This window comes from Myotis myotis, unplaced genomic scaffold, assembly GCF_014108235.1.
Source record: "Myotis myotis isolate mMyoMyo1 unplaced genomic scaffold, mMyoMyo1.p scaffold_m19_p_3, whole genome shotgun sequence".
Taxonomy (NCBI): domain Eukaryota; kingdom Metazoa; phylum Chordata; class Mammalia; order Chiroptera; family Vespertilionidae; genus Myotis; species Myotis myotis.
Genome location: NW_023416335.1, coordinates 20325654 through 20331653, shown reverse-complemented (window position 1 = coordinate 20331653; position 6000 = coordinate 20325654).

Sequence of the window (6000 nt, the reverse complement as noted above, 5' to 3'; positions counted from 1 at the left end):
AATTTTTAATTTATCTGAAAATTAAAAACAAACAAACCTGGCAACACTGGGCCTACATTCTTACATGGACATAATGGCTGGAGGGAAGTAGCCTCCGGCCTTTTAATTTCAGGGATATGTTCTCCAGTGTTCTTTTAGTATCTGGATCACTCAGGAATCCCTGAGACCAAAAAAAAGAAGGTCCCTAATCAAGCTTTGGGTAATGCTGACAACTAACTGTGCTGTATCAAAGGAGAGCTAAAAGGAACGTGAGAATGCATAGTCAGAAAAGTAACAGGAAGACGAGAGAGTGTTATTTCCTGGAAGTCAAGGAAAGAAGTTGTTTCAGGGTGGAGCTCAACTGGGCTGAATCCTGCCGAAATCTCTAGTCAGGCTCTACTGTGTGACTTCAATGTACCTGTGACCAGAGAAAGAGTATTTTTAGCAGAAATGAGGGCTACAGCCAGGTTGGGATGGCTTAAGTAGTGCATCAGAGATGTGGAAATAAGGCAGTGAATGTAGACAACTAGTTAAAAAGTCTGACTGTGGCAGGAAGGCAGGGGAAGGGATGGTGTCAGGGAAAGAGTGGTTTTGAGTGATAAGTTTAAGATAGCTCCTTCTTCTCAGTGCATTCGCTGGCCTTTCCTGGCATACTTGCACAATGAAATACTGCAAAGATATTTTCTTGAGAACAAGAAAGAGTGAAAGACAGCCAGCATTTTCGTATCTCTGAAAAGAAAGTAGCAAGTCTTGCTGGGCTATCTAGAGGCTAATTTGAGTTGCTGGAGAAAAGAGTAAATGAAGGCAGAGAAAGGGTTGACTTCAACCATTCACTGGAGCTGAGGAGTCACAGCATTGCCTGAAGTTCTCCAACAGTCAGAGACAGCAGCACAAATTCTGCCTTATTTTTTCTCTTCAAAAACAAAAGGGATGCTGGGATACCCCCCTTCCCCCAACCCTAGCTACAGGGATCTGTTAATTGGCTCCCCAGTACAATTACAGAAGCAGCCTCCCTGATGATAATTGTAAATGACTGAGAAGATCAGGCTTACCTTGTGGCGTCCCCGGGGAACAGCAGTTAGTTTAGTCTGAATTTAGCTTCAGCTGCCCAGGTTCCTTTCTTCTCCTCACGCAGGGGCTGGACTCATTCTATATTCTTTCAAACCCAATTAGTGTGAGGGCCTTTTCCCTCCTTTCTCCCTCCCATCCCCTGCAGCCCTCACAACTCTCCCTGGCTCCCCTCCACCTCACTTTCCAGCACTCCCTGAGCTTGCCAATCCAGATCTGAAGTCAGAATCCAGAGCTGAAGTCAGATGGCTTTTAAAGGTTGGGCTCTTTTGTTTTCTTGGCCTGGAAGAATCAACTCCTGGCTTCGAGCTGTGAGTTACTGCTCCTCCAGGAAACTATGCACCTTCACTGAACTCAGGCTCCCTTAACTCCTTTACAGCTTGAAGGTACTTATCCTGATGATTTGATAGTTAACTAGACATGTTCCCATGTATAGGAGGTCTTAAATAGAAGCTAACAGGCCAAAGAGTTAAATGGAGAAGGTTAAAACCAAACCTCTGGCTTTCATTTTCCAGAGCCGGTATGTCTGTGTGTATTTATATATGTATGCATATGAATGTATGTATGTATGCTATATATGTAAATGTGCAATATAATGGTTATATATTATATATATTTCGTGTATACCTAAACAAGCTATCTGATAGAGGGTATTTTTGCTATTTCTCAAAATAACAAAATGGTTAGCTATTGAGTAGAGCTGACTCTGGATTTGTGTTCTGGTTTCCTGTTTCAGACGAGTGCACTGGGATATTTATGTTAGTTTACTCTATTACCATTATTTCTTAAATTTGCTAACTTGATTTTTTTTATTAATTTTTATCTATGTCCACATATGCATATCAAGTTTATAAATTAATTACTTTGTACTGATTTTATGTATAGTTCATTTTTTTATTGTGGTCAAAACATAACAAAATTTACTATCTTAATCATTTAGAAGTGTATCATATTATAGTTGTGTTAACTATATGCACATTGTTGTATAACAGATCTCAGGTCTCTAGAATTTTTTTCATCTTGTAACATTGAAATTCTATATTGAACAACTCCCTTTTCCCTCTCCTAGCCCCTGGCAATCACCCTCTCCTTTTTGTTTGTAAGAGTTTGACACTGGAGATATGACTACCTCATCTAAGTGGAATCTCCAGTACGTGTCTTTTTGTGCCTGGCTTGTTTCAGTTAGCACAGTGATTTTCAACCAGTTTGCCATAAGAATTTCTAAAACGTGCAATACCTGACTCTAGTCAGGGGCACTGACCTCTTTTCCCTTAGATCAGTGGTTCTCAACTTTCCTAATGCCGCAACCCTTTAATACAGTTCCTCATGTTGTGGTGACCCCTAATTTCATTGTTACAAATTGAACATAATTAAAGCATAGTGATTAATCACAACACAATATGTAATTATATATGTGTTTTACGATGGTCTTAGGCGACCCCTGTGAAAGGGTCGTTCGACCCCCAAAGGGGTCGCGACCCACCAGTTGAGAACCACTGCCTTAGATTGTCATAAAAAATGGCATTTCTAAAAAAAATGACAGTAGCCAACACAACAATAGCCGTCTAGTGTGAATGAATCAAAATTATAGCTACTTTTTGTCAGATTGACAAAAAAATTCATTTCTTTTGTTGTGCCACAAAATTTTAGCAATTGTTTTATGTGTGCCATGAGATGAAAAAGATTGAAATTGCTGAATTAGCATTATGTCCTTTAGGTTCATCCATGCTGTATCATATAAAAGGATTTCCTTATTTTTTAAGGCTGAATAATAGTTCATTGTATGTATATATTTTGATTTTGACTTACATTTTCTTGATGATTGGTGATACTATCTTTTCTTATGCTTCTTAGCCATTTGTAAATTCAAGATCATTTTCTAATTGGATTGTTTGGGTTTCTTTGTTGTTGAGTCATAGAAGTTCCTTATATAACTTCTCCCATTCAGTAGGTTGTCTTTTCACTCTGTTGATTGTTTCCTTTGCTGTGAAGATTTTAAGTTTGATGTAGTCCCACTTACATATTTTTGTTTTTGTTGTCTGTGCTTTTGGTGACATATCCAAGAAATCATTGCCAAATCAAATGCCATGAAATTTCCCCCCTATGTTTTTTCCTAGGAGTTTTATATTTTTAAGACCTACATTTAGGTCTTTAATCTATTTTGAGTTAATTTTTGTATATGATATAAGGTAAAGGTCCCATTTCATTTTTTGCATGTGTATGTCCAATGTCTTCACTACCAGTTGTTGAAGAAGTATGCCACAAATTTTAATATATATAGTCTTTTCATTATCATTTAGATCTCAAAAGTTTGTAATACCCATTTGAAGTTTTAAATTTGACCATGATTGATTAAGGTTTTTTTGTTGTTGTTGCTTTATTTCCAAATGGGTTGGTAAATTTTACTTGTTGAGGTCTGAGTATTTGTTACAAATGTTGACATGTATTGCAATGTGCTTGGTAGCACATCATTGGTTCATAGAGAATGGCCTTGTTGATGACTTCATGGATAATTAAAAATGTGTGTGTGCGCTGATAAAGAATGTCCACTTGCTGCCTGTTAGATTATTTACTACCATCTATTTATTAATCTCTATTAGATCAAATTAGTTAAAACTATATGTCCATACTAGACTACATAAGTACCAATGCTTTCTTCTTGATTTTCAGATTTTTAGAAAAGTATATTGTAATGCTTCCCTATATTGTGGATTTACCAATTTCTTTTTGTAATTTTGTCAGTTTAATTTTATACATTTTAAGGCCTTGTAATAGACATAAAATTTCAGAACTGTTATATTGTTTGCTAGCTAAAGATTAGTGTTATGGTTATAAAATGAAATTATTTTCCTTAGTAATGATTTCTGCTCTAAGGTATACTTTATTAGATACTAATAGTGCCAGTACTTTTGGTCTCTTTTTTTCTGGTATATCTTATTTTCTTTCAATTTCATATTTTCTGAATTAGTATCATTTATGATATAAACAGCACATGGTTGTTTTTAAATATATTCTGAAAATCTTTATTCTTTACTCAACAAAATTGATCCATTTACATGTATTTAATATCTTATATACTTGTACTTATTAACTTTTGCTTTCTTTCTATATGCAATTCTTTTAATTTTCTTTTCTAAAAATAATGCTGACTTTTCATAAATTGAGTCATCATTTTTTTAATTTCATTTTTTGTCCTTTTTGCTATTTAGTTTTTATCAACTGTTTTAAAAGTCATGTATTCTTCCTTTTCTCTTTAGAATTTATTCTTCAAAAATTTTTATATGCTACAGTTATCTCTGCTTTTCTCCTGAATACTGCTTTGATTTTACAATAATTTTATTTAATGACACCTCTTTCATAATCCTTATATTTTTTACCAGTTAGTTCTAACATAGTATTAACCCTTTTAAAATTACTATTACTATTATTATTGCAAATGACACCTATTTATATTTACCTCAATAATCGCCAATTACTTTTTATTTTATTTATTGTCTAAAGTTTTACATGTGTTTCATTTTCCCTGCTTGATTCCTACACCCCATCCCCCCGCCCCACCATTCCCACCCCAGGCAAGCCCCCACCGCCCCAGTGTCTGTGTCCATTGGTTAGCATTATGCTAAGCAAAATAAGCCAGTTGGAGAAAGGTAAATATCACATGATCTCACTCATATGTGGGATATAATGATCAACATAATTTGATGTACAAGAATAGATCCAGAGACAAATGGCAGGGGAGGGAGGGGGGAGTTAGAGAGCAACCAAAGGACTTGTATGCATGCAATTAGCCAATTACTTTTTATTGCTCCTTATATATTTGTCCATCTTTTGGGGTTCATTCTCTTCTCATTGAAGTATGCCTTTTCTAATTCTTTCAGTAAAAGTCTCTAAGTGTTCTTAGTCAAAACAGCTTTGAATGGTCATTTAGGTAGTACAATACTCATATTTTTACATCTGTTATTTTTCCCTCAGAGTTGTTATGTTATTGGTCCATTATCTTCTATCCCCCCACCCCCCCACCCCTACACAGTTTCTCAATGGCAATTCCTTTGTAGGAAACCTACTTTTCTGTCTAAGTATGGATATGCCTGCATGTAGATTTAATTTTCCTGATCACAAATCACTGGACTTCTTATATCTCAGGATTCTTGTATTTTACCAATTCTAAAAATCTTAAGACTTTTTTTTGGGGGGGAGGGGGGTATCTTCTTATCTCCCCACCTGAAAATAGTTATTATGTATTTGTTGGACTTTTTTATTTATTTCTTCCATGTCTCTTAACATCTCTTTTATATTTTCCATGTGTTTATCTCTCCATTTTACATTTTAAGTAAGTTCTGTAGATTTATCTATACCTGATTTATTGTTCAACTTCTACATTACATATAATTTAATAAACCATTTCTAGAAGTGATTCTTTTTCAACTCTGCCTGCTAATTTTTAACAGTATACTTTACAGTGGGGCCTTGACTTACGAGTCTCCTGACTAAGGAGTTTTTTGAGATACCAGCTGTCTCACAGCTGATTTTTTGCATTGAGTTGATAGAGTAATTTGAGTTAAGGAGCTCTTAACGAGCACCTTAGCGAGGTCAGTCTCGGAACGAATTAAACTCGTAAGTCAAGGCCCCACTGTACTTTCATTTTGCCTTCTAATCATATTTTTGAAACTTTTTAACCATTAACCATTTTTTTAATATATAAATTTTATGGTCTTTTCCAGATTGTTCTACTATCCAAAATCTAGGGTCATGCTAACCCTCTTGTCCAATTTGTCAGCTGAATCTCACTTAAAAAGATAATTTCCTCATTTCATTTCTAAGTTTTTATGGGCTTATTGTCAGTTCTTAAAAAGTATTGAATTCACTGCTCCCCACCCCAGGGAGTCCTGTTTGTCCTGAGTGTAGAATTCTTTCCTGCTCAATATTATTAATTTCTTTCCACCAGTTACTTCA